Source organism: Aquarana catesbeiana, linkage group LG03 (genome assembly GCF_042186555.1).
Source record: "Aquarana catesbeiana isolate 2022-GZ linkage group LG03, ASM4218655v1, whole genome shotgun sequence".
Lineage (NCBI taxonomy): Eukaryota > Metazoa > Chordata > Amphibia > Anura > Ranidae > Aquarana > Aquarana catesbeiana.
Window position 1 is genome coordinate 513,195,098 of NC_133326.1, and position 24,090 is coordinate 513,219,187.

Sequence of the window (24,090 nt, forward strand, 5' to 3'; positions counted from 1 at the left end):
TTTAACTATTACAATGTTTTTAATGGCATTCAGAGTTGAAAACTGAAATGTTAGCATGGGGTCAGAGGTATGTGCCAACAGTGATCAAAAGTCCTTGAGAAAAGTCCAACGTGGATACATGGAAAATATTTTCTAAATCGCTGTAAAACAAGGTCAGCTAATATTTCACATGCACTGTACAATAGGAGATAACAAAGTATGTTCTCTGCAAGATCAGCTATCTGCCAATGATAAAGTACTGTACTCAGTTTCACCAATTCATTTATACAGAGAGATAACAAGCTAGTCATCCTTCAGCTGTGATTATTAATTTATGCGTGTTAAACAACAGCACAATAAACTGTGCACATAAAAGATAGTGAAATGGGACTATCAGTTAAAGGTGCATTTAGGTCAGCCATGTAAGTTTTGCATTTAAAGTGTTTCTGTAGTTTACAGTAGATCAAAACCCTAAGTTTATGACATTGTGCATTATAAACATTTACCTGTTTTACTTTTTTTTTCCATCTTTACTCTCTGCAGCATCAGCTACAAAATCACTGCTCTGGACCAGCTTCCTGATAATGAGAAGACTGGACAATACCTGAACTTATGTGTTGGGACAGCCACATATACTGTAGTCTTCACCAGGGGCACATGTACCTGGGGGGGGGGGGGGGGGGGGGGGGCATCACTGGAGCACAAGTTGTCACTTCACCACAGAAAGCACAAGGGCGTTAATGGCAGGATCACCACTTATATTTTAATGAAAGCTGTAGATTTAAAACTAGATTTAATTTTTTTTTTAAATTATATTAACATGTTAAAACTTGTATGAGATATTTTAGTGATTGGCTTTACATATAAGTATAGAAGTCATGTTATATGCCATATACAGTATTTCTATGCATTTGGAGTATAATGCAATTGGCTGACTAGCTGGGCAGAAATATTTTTCTATATTAAGAATGTTGTAAAATATTTTAATTAGACTGTGGGATTGTTTTACTGGGTTATGGGTGATGGCTAAGGGCCCATTAACACTTGTACGTTGTGGCAGTACGTGCTGAAACATACTTTTTTTTTATAATTAATTCTTTTTTAAATTTCAAATAACATGGAACATTCTACAAAATACAGTAAGTAAATATACTGTGCAGGCGGATTAAATTCATAACAATGTCCAAAGGTTAATAAACTAGCAATCAGTACATACAGAGAGAAAATCAGCCATAAAGGTATAACCAAGGACAAATATAGTATAGGTGTTCAAAGACTTTACCCTGTGTTCCAGCAGTTACGCAGTCATTATAGCCATCTCTGCAATGAGCGTGTTACAAAGTAAAACATCATTTGAATAAGAAAGGTCAGGTAAAAGAAGAGAAATAGATAAAAGGAAAAAAAAAGTGTAGCAACCTCTAGTGTGCTACTAGTGATAGTGCAGATAAATTATAGCCTGGCTCAGGGCTAAGCCTGAGCCATGGAATCTGGGTCAGGGCTCTGAGTTCAGGCCTGGATGACTCAATGGATCTAGCAGGGAACTAAGGAGCCCTTTAATAGACATGAGTCATACCAGCAGGGGAGTCGGGTGGAAGATGGAGATGCAGTGCTGAGGAAGTCTATCAGTGGCCCCTCGGAGGACCCCTGCTGGAGAGGGGCTCTACCTTGGGCCAGGGCTCAGGTGGCTGGCTTGGAAGGATTCTAACACAGAAGAAGTTGGAGGAGGCTTTCCCGGAGAGGCAGCAGGAGCAAGGAGAGACACAGTGAGTAGATCAGCACGGTGCAGGGACAGACTTGGGGTGTCATTGCCATGTTTGAACAATATATCATTTAGTCACAACTTTGTGCAAAAAAAAAAAAAGTTTCATTTTCCCGAAACTTGTGACAAAATATTCTATGGACTCAACATGCCTATCAGCAAATAGCTTGGGGGTGTCTACTTTCCAGAAAGGGGTCATTTTGGGAGGGGGGAGTTGAACTGTCCTGGCATTTTATGCACATTTAGAAGCTTATGTCACACATCACCCACTCTTCTAACCACTTGAAGACAAAGCCCTTTCTGACACTTTTTGTTTACATGAAGAAATAATGTTTTTTTGCAAGAAAATTACTTTGAGCCCCCAAACATTATATATTTTTTTAAAGCAAAGGCCCTACAGATTAAAATGGTGGGTGTTTTTTTTTCACACAGTATTTGCGCAGCGATTTTTCAAATGCAATTTTTTTGGAAAAAACACACTTTTTTTAATTTTAATGCACTAAAACACACTATATTGCCCAAATGTTGGATGAAATAAAAAAGATGATCTTATGCCGAGTACATGGATACCAAACACAACATGCTTTAAAACTGCACACAAACGTGCAGTGGCGACAAACTATACACATTTTTAAAAGCCTTTACAGGTTACCATTTTAGATTTACAGAGGAGGTCTACTGCTAAAATTACTGCCCTCGATCTGACCTTTGCGGTGATACCTCACATGCATGGTGCAATTGCTGTTTACATATGACACCAGACCAACTCTTGCATTCGCCTTTGCACATGAGCACGTGGGGACAGGGGTGCTTTTTTTTTTTTTTTTTTTAATTATTTATTTTGCTTTTTTATACATTTTTTAAACTGTTCCATTCATTTTTTTAAATCATTTTTATTGTTATCTAAGGGAATGTAAATATCCCCTATGATAGCAATAGGTATCTTAAAAAATTGGGATCTATTAGACCCTAGATCTCTCCTCTGTCCTCAAAGCATCTGACCACACCAAGATCGGTGTGATAAAATGTTTTGCCAATTTCCCAATGGCTCTGTTTATATCCGGCGAAACCTAAGTCACGAAATGCTCGTAGCTTCCGGTTTCTTAGGCCATAGAGATGATTGGAGCCATTCTGGTCTCTGATCAGCTCTATGGTCAGCTGGCTGAACCACCGGCTGCATTCTCGGATTCCCCGTTGGGACAGGAGAGTCCGAGAAAACCAAGGAAGACGGTGGGAGGGGGGGAATGTTAGCTCCCACTGCTTATAAAAGTAGTCTAGAGGCTAATTAGCCGCTAGGATTGCTTTTATATGAAAGCTGACCGCTGGCTGAAAAGAATGATACCAAGATGATATCTAAACCTGCAGGCATCATTCTGGTATAACCACTCAAAGTCCAGCAACATACTAGTACGTTGCTGGTCCTTGTTGGGCATACATTGTAATGTTCTTTTTTTTTCATGCAGCCTGTGGGCTGAACGAAAAAAAGACATTGATCGGTGGGTATGACCACCATTAGAATACCGCCCTTTATCCACCCACTTCTAATGATGTGCCTACATGTACCATTTTTTTTAAACTGTGGTGGTGAAATCACCTCCGACAGCGCTGGAGTTGTGGCTTTATGTATCGTGGGAGCAAACGCTGTTGCTATCAAGATAAATAAACCTGTGCTGCAGCTGAATGGCGTACCTGCTAAGCAAATGATGGTTAACAATAAAACAAGTAAGATTACAGTATAACAGTAAGACTTACCATACCTGCAAAGCAAATACAATAAAACATAGTAAAAATAAAACATTGCAATCTGTGCCTAAAAAAATATATGCCGAAGCATGGGGGCAATCTGCCCCTAATATTAGCAGCAAATCACTCCTCCACCCCTGCCCCCATGCTTCGGCATATATGCTCTTTTTTTTAACTGTGGTGGTGAAATCACCTCCGACAGCACTGGAGTCGCGGCTTTATGTATCGTGGGAGCAAACGCTGTTGCTGTCAAGATAAATAAACCAGTGCTGCAGCTGAATGGTGTACCTGCTAAGCAAATGATGGTTAACAATAGAACAAACATTACAGTATAACATACCATACCTGTAAAGCAAATACAATAAAACATAGTAAAAATAAAACAGAAAGACAACGATAGATATAAAACAATAGTGAGCGAACAGTAGAGCGGACAGTAGAGAGCGAACATAAGCGAGAGAACAATAGAGAGAGAAAAGAAAATGACAACCACAACTATTACCACAACTATTTTTGGATTTTTTTATTTTATATTTTTTTGTGCTTTTTTTTTTTTCACTTTTTTCACTTTTATAAAAACTGTAAAAAAAACTGTAAACTGAACGTTGCAGATTAGGGTCTCTCAAAATGTGATGGCCATCACATCTTTCGAGACCCTGTGTGTGCCTAGGACTGTGTGGAGCTGTATCCTGCGCTAATACTCAACTAGTGTGTGGTAGCATTTGAAACATTCACCAATGCAGAGACCAGGTTGGTCAGGACAGGAGGGACGATAACTGTGTGTCACGCCTAAATCTGTGTTTGCTGCAGACACGACATCTTCTTTGGGGTGTTCTTTGGGTAGGGTACCAGGGAGGACATAAGGAAAATGCCTTGCGTTGGGAAGTTGGGCAAGAGCACCGTCTGGAAACAGAAGGGCTGTGATGATCTCTTCCTGGAATTTAAGGAAGGATCCAGTCCGTCCTGAAGCTTTGCATAGCACAAAAGCGTTCAGCAAAGCCAATTGGAATAAATAAACAGACACGTTTTTGTACCAGCGTCTGGCCTTACGGGCAATTAGGTACGGCGCCAAGAACTGGTCGTTGAGGTCCACCCCTCCCATGTTAAGGTTGTATTCGTGGACACAGAGGGGTTTCTCCACAACACCAGTCGCCGTAGGAATTTGGACTGCCGTGTCTGCGTGAAGCGAGGACAGAACAAAAACATTCCGTGAATCCCTCCACTTCACTGCTAACAAATTATTACACCTCAAGCAGGCTCTCTCCCCCGTCTAAGTCGGGATTCTACAAGCCGTTGGGGGAAGCCCCGGCAATTAGATCGCACGGTGCCATATATGCCAATTCCATAATCAAAAAAGGTGACTAAAAAGAGGCACGCTTGTGTAATAATTGTCCACGTACAAGTGGTACCCCTTTCTGAATAACGGTGACATCAAGTCCCACACAATCTTACCAGTGCACCTATGTAGTCTGGGCAGTTCTCCGTCTCTACGTGGCTATCTTTTCCCTTGTAGACAATAAAACTACATGTGTAGCCTGTGGCCCTGTCATAGAGCTTATACATCTTGACCCTGTATCTGGCACGCTTGCTGGGAAGATACTGTTTGATAGACAAGCGGCCAGAAAACTTAATCAGGGACTTATCAACACAGACAACTTGATTGGGAGTAAACAAGGCTGCAAAACGTTGGTTTAAGCAGTTTACAAGGGGCCGAATTTTGTAGAGCCGATCCAGGGTCACCCCGTGGATGAGAGTTCATTGTCATTGAAGTGCATGAACAGCAAGATCTGACAGTAGTAAAACGAGCTGGCAAAACTGTAGGCCTTGAAGTGTTGTTTATTGGTACATCAGAGTGACAATAAAACAATAAAGCTGACGCGTTTCGGCAATAGCCTTAGTCGCAGCTTGTTTGAAACAGATATAAACAGATAAGGCAAGATATATATATATTATTTTGTTGAGCCAAAAAGAAGTGTGTAGAAAAAATGCTACATGAGATATTAGGACCTTATTACTCCAAGGGAGAAATGTATTCCTTAGAAGAAGGTGGAAATGCAGACTCATGTTCAAGTAAAATTCTTTGTGGTAGCAACGCAGTGTGAAGTCAAAATTACTGGCAGGATCAAAAAAAAAAGGGATTCAATATGTGGCAGGATCAAAAGAAGGGGGATTGAATTTAAGGCAGGTTCAAAAAAGGAGGGATTAAATTTATGGCAGGATCGAAAAAGGAGGGATTCAATTTATGGCAGGATCAGAAAAGAGAGATTAAATTTATGGCAGGATCAAAAAAGAGGGATTCAAATTATGGCAGGATCAAAAAAAGGGGGGGGGGGTTAGATTAATGGCAGGATCGAAAAAGGGGGGGGATTAGATTTATGGCAGGATCAAGAAAAAAAAAAGATATATAAATAACATTTTTTGGCAGCTACTTGTTTTCTGCCTTATATTTTTTCCTCCTGCCAAAAAATTTTATGCAAATATCTTTTTTTTTTTTCTTGATCCTGCCAGTAATCTAACCCCCCCCCCCTCCTTTTTTTGATCCTGCCATAAATGTAATCCCTCTTTTTTGATCCTGCCATAAATTTAATTCCCCCTTTTTCTGATCATGCCATAAATTGAATCCCTCTTTTTTGATCCTGACATAAATTTAATTCCCCCTTTTTCTGATCCTGCCTTAAATTGAATCCCTCTTTTTTGATCCTGCCATAAATTGAATCCCTCCTTTTTTGATCCTGCCATAAATTTAATCCCTCCTTTATTGATCCTGCCTTAAATTTAATCCCCCTTTTTTTGATCCTGCCACATATTGAATACCTTTTTTTTTTATTCTGCCATTAATTTGACTTCACGCTGTGTTGCTACCACAAAGTATTTTACTTGAACATGAGTCTGCATTTTCACCTTCTTCTAAGGAATACATTTCTCCTTTGGAGTAATAAGGTCCTAATATCTCATGTAGCATTTTTTTCTACACACTTCTTTTTGGCTCAACAAAATAACTATTTCTATTGCCGCACCCCAGCAGCCCCCCCCCCCCCGCATGCTAGCTAAAAACAGGTGTAGTCACTAACCACTTGGAAAATTGGTGCTATCAATTAAATATGTTAATTTTCTGTGACACTAACCTGCATATGTGTATGTGAGTATATATATATATATATATATATATATATATATATATATATATATATATATATATATAAAATCTTGCCATATCTGTTTCAAACTAGCTATGACTAATGCCGCGTACACACGACCGGACTTTACGACACACTTTGCCCGGCGGACTTTGACGGACTTTACGACGGACTTTCCGAATGAACGGACTTGCCTACACACGATCAACCAAAGTCCGATGGATTCGTACGTGATGACGTACGACCGGACTAAAACAAGGAAGTTCATAGCCAGTAGCCAATAGCTGCCCTAGTGTCGTTTTTTGTCCGTCGGACTAGCATACAGACGAGCAGACTTTTCGACCGGACTCGAGTCCGTCGAATAGATTTGAAACTTGTTTCAAATCTAAGTCCGTCAAACTTTTGAGAAAACAAAGTCCACTGGAGCCCACACACGATCGAATTGTCCGACGAAATCCGGTACGCCGTATGCCGTAAAGTCCGATCGTGTGTACGCGTCATAAGGCTATTAACGAAACGTGTCAGATTTATTGTTTTATTGTCACTATTATGTACCAATAAACAACACTTCAAGGATTAGCCTCGGCACCTGCGAGTGGACCTGGTGTTCCCTGCAGAGAACGCTGTTACCTTTCTTCTTAACCGCAAGATCTGCTCGTATCGTGTCCTGGTCATAGAGGCAGAGAACACGGGTGTATGGTAAATTCAGTCAGTGGACCAATATGACCACAACTCACTCTTTTTAGTTACGCCCATGAGGAGGGATAGGCCCAGGAAGGTCTTAAATTCAGAGACCATAATAGGTCTCCAATCTCTGGCAAGGGTCAGCTGGGGATTAGCGGCAATGAAATGACCAGCATACAAATTGCTTTGGTCCACAATAGACCTATAGAGATCTTCTGTGAAAAACAGAGAATAAAAATCAAGTGACGTAAAATCAACTGTTTCCATCTGAATTCCGGGTTGGCCAGTGAATGGGGGAAGTACGGGTGCTGCAGAAGTGGTGGGCTCCCAATTAGGATTGGCGAATGCAGCAGAAAGGGCACTATGGGCTCGACGGGCCTGTGTTTGTCTTCTTCTTGGTGGCAGCGGGACACTACTCGTGCTTGCCACCTCGCCAGCTTGAACTGCACTTATGGGACTCGCCGTGTCACGAAGTGTTACTGCAATGCTGGATGTATGACCAGGATGTACTAGGTCGCTGGTGCTTGCCAGTTCACCAGACGCAATAGCGGCGCTAGTACTGGCTCTCTGCTCCATACGAGAGCCCTGCGGTTCTTGCACCTCAACGACAGCAGAAGAAGATTGGGGTCTGCTACGGCTGACCTTGGCAGGGACCACAACCCAGTCATCAGAGTCATTTGTCAGGGTGCCGCTGCTGTCTACAGGTTCGTATTTTGAGCCTGAATCTGACAGATGAGTGACTTCCTCTTCACTATCTGTCATGCTCAGAAACGTGTAGGCCTCTTCAATACTGTACCTTCGATTTGACATTTTGGTCTCTAAATTTACTGGTACAGTAGTGAGACTCACAGGTAAAAAAGCTCCTGACTTTTAGCGACTGATTCAAACGCTACCAAAAAAACTGTTAGCGTTTGCAGGGATCAGGCCTGACTCTGCGAACGCTGCAGTTACAGTCAGGTCCATAAATATTGGGACATCGACACAATTCTAATCTTTTTGGCTCTATACACCACCACAATGGATTTGAAATGAAACAAACAAGATGTGCTTTAACTGCAGACTTTCAGCTTTAATTTGAGGGTATTTACATCCAAATCAGGTGAACGGCGTAGGAATTGCATCAGTTTGTATATGTGCCTCCTACTTTTTAAGGGACCAAAAGCAATGGGACAGATTAACAATCATCCATCAAACTTTCACTTTTTAATACTTGGTTGCAAATCCTTTGCAGTCAATTACAGCATGAAGTCTGGTATGCATAGACATCACCAGACGCTGGGTTTCATCCCTGGTGATGCTCTGCCAGGCCTCTACTGCAACTGTCTTCGTTTCCTGCTTGTTCTTGGGGCATTTTCCCTTCAGTTTTGTCTTCAGCAAGTGAAATGCATGCTCAATCGGATTCAAGTCAGGTGATTGACTTGGCCATTGCATAACATTCTACTTCTTTCCCTTAAAAAACTCTTTGGTTGCTTTCGCAGTATGCTTCGGGTCATTGTCCATCTGCACTGTGAAACGCCGTCCAATGAGTTCTGAAACATTGTGCTGAATATGAGCAGATAATATTGCCCAAAACACTTCAGAATTCATCCTGCTGCTTTTGTCAGCAGTCACATCATCAATAAATACAAGAGAACCGCAATGACACTACCACTACCATGCTTCACTGATGAGGTGGTATGCTTTTGATCATGAGCAGTTCCTTTCCTTCTCCATACTCTTCTCTTCCCATCACTCTGGTACAAATTGATCTTGGTCTCATCTGTCCATAGGATGTTGTTCTAGAACTGTGAAGGCTTTTTTAGATGTTGTTTGGCAAACTCCAATCTGGCCTTCCTGTTTTTGAGGCTCACCAATGGTTTACATCTTGTATTCACTCTGATGAAGTCTTCTCTTGATTGTTGACTATGACACACATACACCTACCTCCTGGAGAGCGTTCTTGATCTGGCCAACTGTTGTGAAGGGTGTTTTCTTCACCAGGGAAAGAATTCTTCGGTCATCCACCACAGTTGTTTTCCGTGGTCTTCCAGGTCTTTTGGTGTTGCTGAGCTCACCGGTGCGTTCTTTCTTTTTAAGGATGTTCCAAACAGTTGATTTGGCCACACCTAATGTTTTTGCTATCTCTCTGATGGGTTTGTTTTGTTTTTTCAGCCTAATGATGGCTTGCTTCACTGATAGTGACAGCTCTTTGGATCTCATATTGAGAGTTGACAGCAACTTTTTTTTTTTTCTTCTTTGCTTCCTTCAGACTACTAATTAAGGGGAGTGGTTAATTGCTCACAGGTGCTTGAGGCCTATATAACCTTCTGTAGAACTCATTGTGAGCCTGCTCATCTTTGAGTCTGTTGGAACTCTGTCCAAGGGGAACTGGTCTAAGTGGTGAGTTAAAACCAGAGTTTAAAACAGGAGGTTATAACAGGGGTCATAGTACTTGTGTAGTGTGTACTGTATACTTGTGTATTGCGAGTGCACGTAGGTCTGTGAGTGCACGTAGTTCTGCGACTGTTCTGCGAGTGCATGTAGGTCTGCAATTGCACGTAGTTCTGCGAGTGTTCTGCGAGTGCACGTAGGTCTGCGAGTACCTGTGTATTTTCTTGTTGAGTATCTGTGTATTGTCTTGAGTATTAGTGTCAGGAAGCTAATTGTTAGGTAATTTGGACAGGGTATAATCCCCAATCCTCATTAAATTTAATAGGTACGATGCCCGGCGGAGAGGCAACTCTTTGTACATCTTGCGGAATGTATGCGTTCCTTAATCATCTGATCGAGGGTGAATACTGCTGTGCAAAATGTAAGCACGTTGTTTGCCTGGAAGTCCAGGTTCTGAATCTGGGGAAGCAACTGTCAGCACTGAGAAGTCCCTCCATACTAAAGGAGAGCCAGGAACGTACACTGCAGGTGCCGGCAGGGGCCAGCACAGATTCGGGTGGAGACAAAGTGGTGCAGGCACTAGCAAAGAGTAGATGGGTGACAGCCAGGAAGGGTAGAGGGGGAAGTGCCAGGGAAGCCGATCCAGGACTGGAGCATCCCAATAAGTACTCTGCATTGAGTGACATTAGTGAAACCAGTCAGGGACCAGCACTGCTGGAGCTGAGGGACTCTTCTAGCTGCCAGGGGAAGAACTCCTCCAGTGAGAGTGGAGGGGGGGGAGCGAAGGGAAAGGAAAGACAGATTCTGGTGGTAGGGGACTTAATTCTTAGAAGGACAGAGAGGGCAATCTGTAACAAAGACCTGAAGCGCCGAACAGTATGTTGTCTACCGGGCGCTCGGGTTCGGCATGTCACGGATCTGGTGGACAGATTACTGGGAGGGGCTGGGGAAGACCCAGCTGTCATGGTGCACGTTGGCACCAATGACAAAGTCAGAGGCAGATGGAGTGTCCTAAAGAATGATTTTAGGGACTTAGGAGCTAAATTGAGGAAAAGGACCTCCAAGGTAGTATCCTCAGGAATACTACCGGTACATCGAGCCACACCAGAAAGGCAGAGGGAGATTAGGGAAGTAAACAATACAGACCTGATCACGGATGTGGAAATACGGGGCAATTTAGGTAACAGCGATCACAGGTCAATTAGTTTCAGTATCAATCACACAAATAGGAAACATAAAGGGAATACAAGGACACTGAATTTCAAAAGAGCCAACTTCCCTAAACTACAAACCTTGCTAGAAGGCATAAATTGGGATAAAATATTAGGAACAAAGAACAGGGAGGAGAGATGGGTTTGCTTTAAGAGCATATTAAATAAGGGTATTAGCCAATGCATCCCATTGGGTAATACATTTAAAAGAGCGAACAAAAGTCCTGGATGGCTTAACTCCAATGTAAAAATGCATATAAAAGCAAAGGAGAAGGCCTTCAAAAAATATGGGGTTGAGGGATCATCATCAGGATTCAGACTTTATAAAGAATGCAACAAGAAATGTAAGGGTGCAATTAGGACGGATAAGATAGAACATGAAAGACACATAGCGGAGGAGAGCAAAAAAAATCCCAAGAAATTCTTCAAGTATGTAAACAGCAAAAAAGGGAGGACAGACAATATTGGCCCCATAAAGAATGAGGAAGGACATCTGGTTACAAAGGATGTGGAGATGGCGAAGGTATTGAATTTATTCTTCTCCTCAGTCTTCACGAGGGAATCGGGGGGCTTCAGTAACCAAAACTTCAGTGTTTATCCTCATGACACATCACAGGAAGCACCTCCATGGTTAACAGAGGACAGAATTAAAATCAGACTTGAGAAACTTAACATTACTAAATCACTGGGACCAGATGGCTTGCATCTGAGGGTACTTAGGGAACTCAGTCAAGTGATTGCCAGACCATTGTTCCTAATTTTTACAGACAGTCTACTGACTGGAATGGTACCAGCTGATTGGAGAAAAGCCAATGTAGCACCAATATTTAAAAAGGGCCCAAAATACATCTCTGGGAATTACAGACTAGTTAGCCTAACATCAATAGTATGAATAGTATGTAAACGCTTGGAGGGGATGATAAGGGACTATATACAAGATTTTAGTAATGAGAACGGTATCATTAGCAGTAATCAGCCTGGATTCATGAAGAATCATTCTTGCCAAACCAATCTACTAACCTTCTATGAGGAGGTGAGTTGCCAGCTAGATAAAGGAAGGCCTGTAGACGTGGTGTATCTGGATTTTGCAAAAGCATTTGACACAGTTCCCCATAAACGTTTACTGTACAAAATAAGGTCCGTTGGCATGGACCATAGGGTGAGTACATGGATTGAAAACTGGCTACAAGGGCGAGTTCAGAGGGTGGTGGTAAATGGGGAGTACTCGGAATGGTCAGGGGTGGGTAGTGGGGTCCCCCAGGGTTCTGTGCTGGGACCAATCCTATTTAATTTGTTCATAAACGACCTGGAGGATGGGATAAACAGTTCAATCTCTGTATTTGCAGATGATACTAAGCTAAGCAGGGCAATAACTTCTCCGCAGGATGTGGAAACCTTGCAAAAAGATCTGAATAAATTAATGGGGTGGGCAACTACATGTCAAATGAGGTTCAATGTAGAAAAATGTAAAATAATGCATTTGGGTGGCAAAAATATGAATGCAATCTATACACTGGGGGGGAGAACCTTTGGGGGAATCTAGGATGGAAAAGGACCTGGGGGTCCTAGTAGATGATAGGCTCAGCAATCGCATGCAATGCCAAGCTGCTGCTAACAAAGCAAACAGAATATTGGCATGCATTAAAAAGGGGATCAACTCCAGAGATAAAACGATAATTCTCCCGCTCTACAATACTCTGGTCCAGCTGCACCTAGAGTATGCTGTCCAGTTCTGGGCACCAGTCCTCAGGAAGGATTTACTGGAAATGGAGCGAGTACAAAGAAGGGCAACAAAGCTAATAAAGGGTCTGGAGGATCTTAGTTGTGAGGAAAGGTTGCGAGCACTGAACTTATTCTCTCTGGAGAAGAGACGCTTGAGAGGGGATATGATTTCAATATACCGTACTGTTGACCCCACAATAGGAATAAAACTTTTTCGCAGAAGAGAGTTTAACAAGACTCGTGGCCACTCATTAAAATTAGAAGAAAAGAGTTTTAACCTTAAACTACGTAGAGGGTTCTTTACTGTAATAGCGGCAAGGAATTGGAATTCCCTTCCACAGGCGGTGGTCTCAGCGGGGAGCATTGATATTTTCAAGAAACTATTAGATATGCATCTGAATGACCGCAACATACAGGGATATACAATGTAATACTGACACATAATCACACACATAGGTTGGACTTGTGTCTTTTTTCAACCTCACCTACTATGTAACTATGTAACAGATTCCAAATGCAGATAGCACACTTGAAATGAACTCTGCACCTTTTATCTGCTCCTTGTAAATGGGATAATGAGGGAATAACACACACACCTGGCCATGGAACAGCTGAGCAGCCAATTGTCCCATTACTTTTGGTCTCTTAAAAAGTGTGAGGCACATATACAAACTGTTGTAATTCCTACACCGTTCACCTGATTTGGATGTAAATACCCTCAAATTAAAGCTGAATGTCTGCATATCTTGTTTGTTTCATTTCAAATCCATTGTGGTGGTGTATAGAGCCAGAAATGTTAGAATTGTGTTGATGTCCCAATATTTATGGACCTGACTGTATGTGTTTAATGTTTTATAAGTGACAGTGATCGATTGATACTGCACTTGGGTGGGCTGGGCTGGGCTGGGCGGAGGGGCTAAACGCAGGTGCTAGCAGGTATCTGGGCTGATCCCGTTAACACTGCGTTTTTGGGAACCCTAAACTGCTGGGAATGCTAGTGTAGATCTGATCCGATCAGATATCGATCCGTTCAGACACTATACTACTAAGGGGGGCGTATGGTGCGTGGGTGTTAGAGCTACTGGCACTAATCTGACGCTGCCTGGGGCGTCGTAGACCCTATCTGATGCTAAAACCTAACTTATGTCACCCGCTGGGTGATCAGAGGGTTAAACCTTTATTGTGTAAAGTATGGCGGGTGTCCTGACGCTATAAAAAATAAACTAGCTAAACTGCGTCACCCGTGACACTTATACTGTGATCACAGGTGACAGGGGGTAATCAAGGGGTTAAACCTTTATTGGGGGGGGTTAGGGGGGTCCCTAGACCTATCTGGGCCTAAGACTAATTACCCTAACACTGATTTTTGTCACTAATGACACCAGTACAGCGATCAAAAAAAAATCTGATTGCTGTACTGGGTGACACAGTGACAGGTGGTGAAGGGGTTAACTGGGGGGGTGATCAGGGGGTGAATTGTATGCCTACATGACCTGGTATCAGTGTAGTGTTGGTGCAACTCACTGTTAGATGCTCTCTCCTCTTGGTCTGGAATGGAAAAGACAGACACGAGGAGAGATGACATTACTTCCCCTGTCAGTGTTTACAGTTACACAGACAGGGTAAGGATCTCATTCATCAGGACCGATCACCAGGTCCAGGCCAGATAACATTGGCCTGGGCCTGGGGATTGATCGGTTTCTGATCGAATCCGATCGTTGCGGCCGGCGGGGGGGGGGGGGTTTGGGGTGCACGCGCGGAACGTATGCCTACGTGGTTTCGTGCAGCCAGACCAACCTGCCGCAGTATAACTGCGGCGGCTGGCCCAGAACTGGTTTATTCTTCAGAATTAATCGGTTCACTCCTTTTGAATCATATGTTTTATTGCAGCGATCTAAAAGTCACCTGCGCTATGAATGGTGCATTGTGAATGCATTATGTATTGTGAATTCCATGTGTCGTGCATAGGGCAGTCCATTCACTTGAATGGACTGCCTATGCCCGTTTGCTGCGCCAAAGAAGCTCAAGGACCAAATTTTGGCTCTGAGACAGGTGTGTTTTCACATGTGTTTTAGCACGATTTTCACGTTTTGCTGCGGCAAAATCACATTGCATTTGGGGTGCTATTAAGGAGAAATGTTTTGCCGTAATTTTAGCGTGATTTGTAAACATAGCCATTATTGCTCTGTTTCTGTGAAAAGTCCATACCAGACCCTTATCCGAGCATGCAGCCTGGCAATCCAGGAAAGGGAGGGGGGGGGGCGAGTGAGCATCCCCCCCCCCGGACCATACCAGGTCACATGTCCTCAACATGGGGGTAGGTGATTTGGGGCTGGGTGCCCCCCACCCAAAGCACCTTGTATCTATGTTGATGGGGACAAGGGCCTCTTCCCTTGGCCATGGTTATGGGAGTCTGCGGGCAGGGGGCTTATTGGAATCTGGAAGCCCCCTTTAACAAGCCCCCAGATCCCGATCCCCCCCATGCAAATAAGTATGGGGTACATTGTACCCCCACTCATTCACCAAAAAATGTGTAAAAAAATAAAAACGCACACACAGTTTTTGACATTCCCTTTATTAAAAAAAAACAATGTTCCCCAGTGTAGATCCATCGTCAATCACGACGGCCGCTGCACCGCCGGAAAAAAAAAAAAAAGCTCCGCTTACGCCTGAAGACGTCTGCCTGCTCCTCCATCTGGCGTCGTCAACCGATGCATGGTCAAAGCCTTCCCCCTTTTTGAGTGCATGCGGCCTGTTATGGTTCGGGGGGGGGCGTGCTTGCTTGTCCCCTCTCCTTCCTGACCTGCCAGGCTGCATGCTCGACTAAGGGTCTGTTATGGATTTTGAGGGGGACGCAATGCCATTTAAAAAAAAATGTTGGCGTGGGGTTCCCTTCAAATCCATACCAGACCCGAAGGGCCTGGTGTGGATTTTGGGAGGCCCCCACGCTGTTTTGTTTCTGTTTTTTTTTTGCCAGCAATTCTTTTTTTTTTTTTTACATTCAGCTGCTGACAGCTGATGACTCATCGAACAACTTCACTGCCCAATCCTTAACAACCAGCTATTCATGTTTATTTAAAGAGAAGAAAATGCAAAATGCATGAAAACTGCATGCAAAAATGCATCACAAATGCAGATTTAAAAACGCAAAATGTGCTAGAAAAACCGCATCAACCGCAACCACATATATGTGAACAAAGCATATCCCTCTATAGTGTGTACTTTTCTCAATCCAGAGCATTAAGTGTAATTTCTGTCTGCTGCCGTGTTCCTTTGCTATCACAGCATGAAACACTTCTTACAATTTTTCCTGAAACCAAAAGAAAAAAAGTAACAGGGGAGGGATCTCTAACACGTGATTGACATCCCCAGCTTTGTTCCTGTGCTGTGTGAAGAGGGTATGTCACTTTCCTCCAATCAGCTCTCAGAGCTATCCTCACTAACTTCTGCAGTGTGTAATTTCAGCTCTCCGCCCCCTGTTTTCTGACAGCTCAGGCAAGCTCTATAAATTCTGGACTTTGAAGGGATGTAGAGAAGAAAAGACTGCAGATAAACAGTTAAAACTTATGTAGAAGGATTTGTTTCATCTCTGTGTATCACCTGAGGCCAGTCACTTCATTGGGTATATATGTGAGGGTTTACAACTGCTTTAAACCAGATTTGGGTTTTAATAAATGTAGTGGCTTTAGCATGATCAAATACTGCACTATTCCAAATTGCTAAGTACATTTATGTTAGTCTGGGTAATTTTTTGGAGTCTTGCATTGTATGGGAGCAGTATTTATTATATTTGGATGTTCTCATTTTGACATACAGTAGTTATGTATTTGTTGGCCGGGTCTAATGTCAGCACTATTTGTACAGATGAATTACAGGGATTTTAAATTCCTCATAATAACACATAATGTTAAAACACTTTATCATTTTAACTTGTTTTTTTTATCATAGCTCCATAGTTCACCTTGTTTACAGTCACTGAGAATAGGTAAAAATTAATTGACATAAGTGACTCCCAGAAGTGATGGGTGAATGACCATAGTGAACCGCTTTCTTACTAAAGTACACACCATAAGAAAATTGGACGCACGGTCATCCAGTTTTCCTTTATGTTTCACAGCAGGTCGAAAGCCACAGCCAGGCGCCCACAGTGACAATGCCGGCGCTGCAGAGAGGGGAGACTAGCGGGCTTCGTTCCCCCGCATCGCTGGACCGTGGGACAGGCGAGTGTCCAATTATTAAAAGATAGTAGCTGCAGTATTTGTAGCTGCTGACTTTGAATTTTTTTTTTTCGGCGGACCTCCGCTTTAATCACCACTGTTGAAAAAGAATGAACATTTTGAAAAAAAAAGGTTTTTCTTCGTTTCTATTATTATTTTTCTTCATAAAATTAGGCCAATATTTATAGTGCTACATTTCTTTGGTGAAAATAACCTAAATCAGTGTATATTATTTAGTCTGTAGGAAATTTACAGAGTGCACAACCTATGGTTTATATACTGTATATAGCTGAAAATCGATTTTTATAAGCAACCATTTTTTCTGAATGAAAACCATTTGTTCAGTGTGTACTATTGTAATTAGCTGTGATTGGCCACAGCTAATCACATGGTACAGATGGGTTGTGATTGGCCCTGTCTTTATCATGTGATCACTGTGACCAATCACAGAGGTCAACACAATAGTACACAACGAACGGTATGAATGGAAGCCATCCATTGTGTACAATTTGTAATAGAGCATATGATCAACTGCAACTCCATTTTGTAATCTACCCTCCATTTTAACCACTTCAGCCCCGGAAGGATTTACCCCCTTCCTGACCAGAGCACTTTTTACAATTTGGCACTGCGTCGCTTTAACTGCTAATTGCGCGGTCAGGCAATGCTGTACCCAAACAAAATTTGCGTTCTTTTCTTCCCACAAATAGAGCTTTCTTTTGATGGTATTTGATCACCTCTGCGTTTTTTATTTTTTGCGCTATAAAGGGAAAAAAACGAAAATTTTGAAAAAAAATTATATTTTCTACTTTTTGTTATAAAAAAAATCCAATAAACTCAATTTTAGTCATACATTTAGGTCAAAATGTATTCGGCCACATGTCTTTGGTAAAAAAAAATGTCAATAAGCGTATATTTATTGGTTTGCGCAAAAATTATAGCGTCTACAAACTAGGGTACATTTTCTGGAATTTACACAGCTTTTAGTTTATGACTGCCTATGTAATTTCTTGAGGTGCTAAAATGGCAGGGCAGTACAAACCCCCCCAAATTACCCTATTTTGAAAAGTAGACACCCCAAGGAAATTGCTGAGAGGCATGTTGAGCCCATTGAATATTAATTTTTTTGTCCCAAGTGATTAAATAATGACAAAAAAAAAAAATTTACAAAAAGTTGTCACTAAATGATATATTGCTCACACAGGCCATGGGCATATGTGGAATTGCACCCCAAAATACATTCAGCTGCTTCTCCTGAGTACGGGGATACCACATGTGTGGGACTTTTTGGGAGCCTAGCCGTGTACGGGGCCCCGAAAACCAAGCACTGCCTTCAGGATTCCTAAGGGCGTAAATTTTTGATTTCACTCCTCACTACCTATCACAGTTTTGAAGGCCATAAAATGCCCAGATGGCACAAACCCCCCCAAATGACCCCATTTTGGATAGTAGACACCCCAAGCTATTTGCTGAGAGGTCCCTCTGGTGGTTATATGTCTTAGTGCTCCAAAAAAAATTAACTTAGAGAAAAAAATGATAATTTTGTAACAGTAATACATACCCTATTTGTCAATTAGTAAAATGGCAGAAAACAATTGGAGATGGTAAATTTATAAATAAATATGCTACATAAACAATCTCATAACTAATGATAATTGTCATGATTGGTTGGAAAGGACTAAAATTAATCCCGTCATTCAAAGCAGTCTCAGTCTCGGTTTCACAATGGCTGGTATGTGATAAGCACATCTCAACACTCTCCATTGAAACCACAATATATAATATTTTAGTATCTTGGAAATCTTACCACCAAAACTATATTTTAATAAATTAAAATTAAATTACAAAAAATGATAACCACGTAAACCACATATTAATTGGATTAATAATAAAACGCCTCAGATATGATCCTTTGGTTACAGCATATCTAATGGCATCAAGGTTCATAAATGCATACTAATAAAATTGTGATTAATCATTTGTTAAAAAACAATTGAGGTCTATGTCTATGTTCATCCCATACGGTTGCATACTCTGTAGCTTATAGAGCCAATATGTTTCATTTTTGGACACTGTCCTTTTCATATGAATACCCCTCCAGTCCCTTGCTACTTTATCAATCCCATAAAACGTACATAGTGATGGATCACTGTTATGGTACATTTTAAAGTGTCTAGAGACACTATGGTTGGGGTAGCCATTTTTTATATTAGTAAGATGTTCACTGATTCTTACTTTAAGTTGACGTGTGGTTCTGCCCACGTACTGTAAGGAACATGGACATTCCAATACATAAGTCACGTGGTCAGAATCACACGTGATTAATGGTTTAATATTAAATTGTTGCTGGGTAACCACAGAATTAAATTGGGATTTCTTTTTCTTAGAGCCCGGTTTCCTTGTTATTTTGCATGCATTGCACCTAGTGCAATAGTAGAAACCAGATCCATCCAAAAACGTAGATGGTTTCTTAGGTGGGTCCGGTACGTTGGGGGCTAATCGATTCCTGAGGGTAGGGGCCCTACGGTATATGAATTTTGGTTTATTTGGCAAAGAGGACTGTAAATCTTTATCTTTTAACAGAATTGGCCAGAATTTCTTGAAGATACCCTCCACTGTTCTATATTGCCGATGAAAGCCCGACAAAAATGCGCATTCATCTTTATATTCTTTTTTTGGTTTAGGAACCAACAAGGTTTGTCTGTCCATATTTGACACCTGAATCACCAGTTTCTCCAAAACATGGGCTGGGTAGCCCTTTTCCAGAAATCTGGCGGTAAGGGTATCTGCTTGTGCAAAAAAATCTATATCATTTTTACAGTTGCGCCGTATGCGCATATACTGCCCTTTGGGTACAGCCCCAATCCATTGCGGGTGATGGCAACTGTGTGTGGGGACATAGGCGTTACGGTCGGTTTCCTTAAAAAAGGTTTTTGTGCTTATAGTGGAACCCTGTTTAAAAAGTGTTAAATCCAAATAATTTACTGTTGTTAAGTGAAGATCTGCTGTGAATCTAAGATTGTATTCATTATGATTCATACAATCCATAAATTCACCGAAACTTTCCTTTGTTCCCTCCCACAAAATGATGACATCATCTATGTACCTTTTGTACAACAGAAGTGATTTGGGTCTGTTATTATAGATGGTTTCTGATTCCCATTTATTTAATGTAATATTCGCCACACTTGGCGCATAACGGGCTCCCATGGCAACTCCACCTATTTGGTTGTAGTACTCATTGAGCGCCCAAAAATAGTTATTCCCCATGGCCATGGATAGTCCTTCCAATAAAAATTTAATTTGCGATTGTTTTAGGGTGGACTTATTTGTGAAGGCCCACCTTACTGCTTCCAACACATCTGTCTGCCGTAAGTTGGTATACAGTGACTCGATGTCTATTGTCACTAGTAAAGTTTGGTCAGTGACTACCACGGATTGTAGCAAGGTGATGAGCTCCCTGCTGTCTTTCAGATAGGATTGGCTCTGTGGGACAAGAGGCTGGAGGAAGGTGTCAAGATATTCCCCCACCCTCGAGTACAGAGAGCCAATCCCACTCACTATTGGGCGGCCTGGTGGGTTCTCCTTATTTTTGTGTATTTTCGGCACAATATAAAGTACCGGAATTCTGGGTGTAGTCAGGTCAAGGTAATCTGCTTCTTTCTGATTTAATATTTTTTTATTAATTCCTTTACTGATCCATATTGATAGTTCCTTTTTTAATTTTGTGGTAGGGTTAGATTTGAGTAACTTATATGTTGTAGTATCCCTCAGTAATCTTTGCAGTTCTTTATTGTAATTTTCTTTGGTTAATATCACCAGCCCTCCCCCCTTGTCTGCGGGTCTTACCACTATCTGTTTGTTTTCCTCCAATTTTGTGATGCCTTCCCATATTTTTTGGTTGTTTTGCTGTTTGGATGTTTCTATTAGGCGTACCTCATCTTGGACCATGTTCCTAAACACTTCAATGTATTGGTTTGAACCTTTCTTAGGATTAAAAACAGAGTTGTTTTTCAGAGTGCTATGTACAAATGGGTCCTCAGTCTCTTTATTAGTGGAGTTCATTTTATGGCCTGAAAAATGTTTCCTTATATTTAATTTTCTTATATATTTTTCAATGTCTATAAACAAGTTGAATTTGTCTATGTTTTTGTTTGGTGCGAACTTCAGTCCCTGTGATAAGACTTCCAATTCTGACTCGGAAAACTCTAAATTGGTTAAATTAAATAGCCCGGATTTCAGCTGTTTCTCTTCCTTTTTCTTTCTCCCTCTGCCCCTTCTTCCTCTCTTTCTACTTGCTCTGAATAGCCATGTTGGGGGTTGGTTGGGATTCTGTATGGCTCTTTCCAGTCCCTCCATTCCCCCCCTCCTTGTGATGGATAACTATTGTATCCTGGTCTACCCCTAAAATTGCCCCTTTGGTGTCCCCTTGGGGGTCTGTAGGGATAATGGTTACGATTATGGGTATAATAACCATAATCAGGGGGTCTGTGTTCTGTGGGGGCGGGTCTGTTGTAGTTTTGTCCCCTATAAGGGGATTGATAGACTGGTGGGTAGGTATGGGGATGGGACTTGAATGTATTATTTTGGCTATAGCCTTCTTTTTTGTGGGCCCTCTGGGGTGTACCAGGATCCCTTTTCATATTTGGTGCCAAATTGGCTACCGTATTGTGCACTTCAATCTCCCTTTCTGCTGGTGAGTCCTGGGGAGGACTTGTTTGTAGATTATCCTGCCATTTGTATACCTTATTTTCTTGGTAATCCTTAATATCTCTAAAATATTTTTTGAGTTTTTTATCCTTAATTTCCCCGTCATACTTGGCTAAATGGGTGCTCAATTCCTTAGCCTTATCTATATATTCTTGGGAGGACATAAATGGTTCCATAGTTGTCCTGAGTTCTTTGATTTTAGATTCCAAGACAACTTTTTTGGCTTCCCGCCTTCTAACCATCATTTGCATTAATTTCTGTTCACAGGCGTTGAAGAATTGGTACCACTCATCGAGTAGTCTCAAGTCCTCAACTCCATCATTCGGACTGACATCCCATCTTAAACTCCTGGGGGTTAGATTTTTGCCTATGTACATCTCCAGGGATGCAATATCCCACCACAGCCTTATTTGTTTTTCAGTGTCATATTTTAATTGTTTAAATCCTTTCTCAAGGTCCACACTGGTACTAGGTGTTTGATGAAAAATTTCTTCCACATTAAACTTTCTAGTTTGCATAAAGTTAAATATATCCATGGCTGCGTAAAGTGAACAAGCTCAAAAAAACAAATATTTGAGCCGAAGTAATAGGTAAACAATACTTTCGCGCCCGTGATAGTAGTAAATATGAAAAATTAATAATTGTATTAATAAGTGTATAAAAAACAAAAAACAAAAAAACAACAAAACAAAAAATCACAAATGCAAGCTGCTCCCCTAATTTTGAATGAAACAATCAAATAAGTAGTGGTGTACAGTAGGGGGCGCTAGAGACCTGAAAACATATGTATCTGTCACTAGATACACACACAATCCACATCAACCGCAGTGAATTATATAATACTGTTTGTGCTAAAATGAAAATATACCAAATACATAATATGTAATAAAAATATACAAATATATAAAATAAAAGTGAAGAGTGATATTAAGATCAAAAAAGTTCTTAGTGCAAGTGTGATAGATGAATTCGTGATGTTTGATTGTCCCAATCCATTGAAAAGATCAGAGCAAACAGTTAGTTGAAACCAACATTAAAGCTGACACATAGATCTTCAAAGATGCAACAAATCTTGCGATGATATATAGATTCCGTCACCCAAGAGGAAAAAAACACCTGAAGATAATAGATATCTGCTTACCAGATACCAATGACTCCTTTAACTAAAAAGAGAGTCATTAGCGCTTGTACAGGATTGTGCCTGTTCACATGAAGGCTGGAAGGCTGGATGGTACTTTAGGCATAGATCCCTCCCGTCCCATTCATTCAGGATAGGAAATATGAGAAACACAAAAGGGAATCTCCATAGCGTAAAACCGTTTAATGTATAAAAATAAAGAACAATAAAATAGCCAAATGGCCTCTTACATTGATCGGTGCCTACCCGGCACTGGGACTGCTTGCATGTCAGGGTGAATGGTGTCAAAAACCCTTCGCATCACATCGCACATGCGGCGTGCGTTCCACCCCGTGCGTCTAGCTAACCAGATGATCCGGAAGTAGGTGGTTATCATTTTTTGTAATTTAATTTTAATTTATTAAAATATAGTTTTGGTGGTAAGATTTCCAAGATACTAAAATATTATATATTGTGGTTTCAATGGAGAGTGTTGAGATGTGCTTATCACATACCAGCCATTGTGAAACCGAGACTGAGACTGCTTTGAATGACGGGATTAATTTTAGTCCTTTCCAACCAATCATGACAATTATCATTAGTTATGAGATTGTTTATGTAGCATATTTATTTATAAATTTACCATCTCCAATTGTTTTCTGCCATTTTACTAATTGACAAATAGGGTATGTATTACTGTTACAAAATTATCATTTTTTTTCTCTAAGTTAATTTTTTTTGGAGCACTAAGACATATAACCACCAGAGGGAGCTCTCATCCCCTGGTTGGTTTGTGCATAGTGCTTAACAAATAAACTTTATTGACAAAGAGGCGGAGTATTTGTATTAAGCCAATTTACCCGCCCTTATTCCCCATATAAACCAGTTGCCTAGTGACCAATGTACGCTTCCCTGAAGACGTTCACAAACGAAACGTACGTCGGAGCGGTACGTGGTCACATGTCCAGAATCGTCCCACCTACTTCCGGATCATCTGGTTAGCTAGACGCACGGGGTGGAACGCACGCCGCATGTGCGATGTGATGCGAAGGGTTTTTGACACCATTCACCCTGACATGCAAGCAGTCCCAGTGCCGGGTAGGCACCGATCAATGTAAGAGGCCATTTGATCATTCTGGTATAACCACTCAAAGTCCAGCAACATACCAGTACATTGTTGGTCCTTGTTGGGCATATATTGTAATCTTTTTTTTTCATGCAGCCTGTGGGCTGAACGAAAAAAAGAGATTGATCGGTGGGTATGCCCAAAATTAGAATACCTCCCTTCATCCACCCACTTCTAATGATGGGCATACATGCACCATTTATATATGCCGAAGCATGGGGGCATCCTCCTGCAAAAGGTAGGAGAAAATCGCTCCTCCGCCCCTGCTGCTGCACCTATGCTTCGGCATATATCACCTCCGCTGGAGTCATGGCT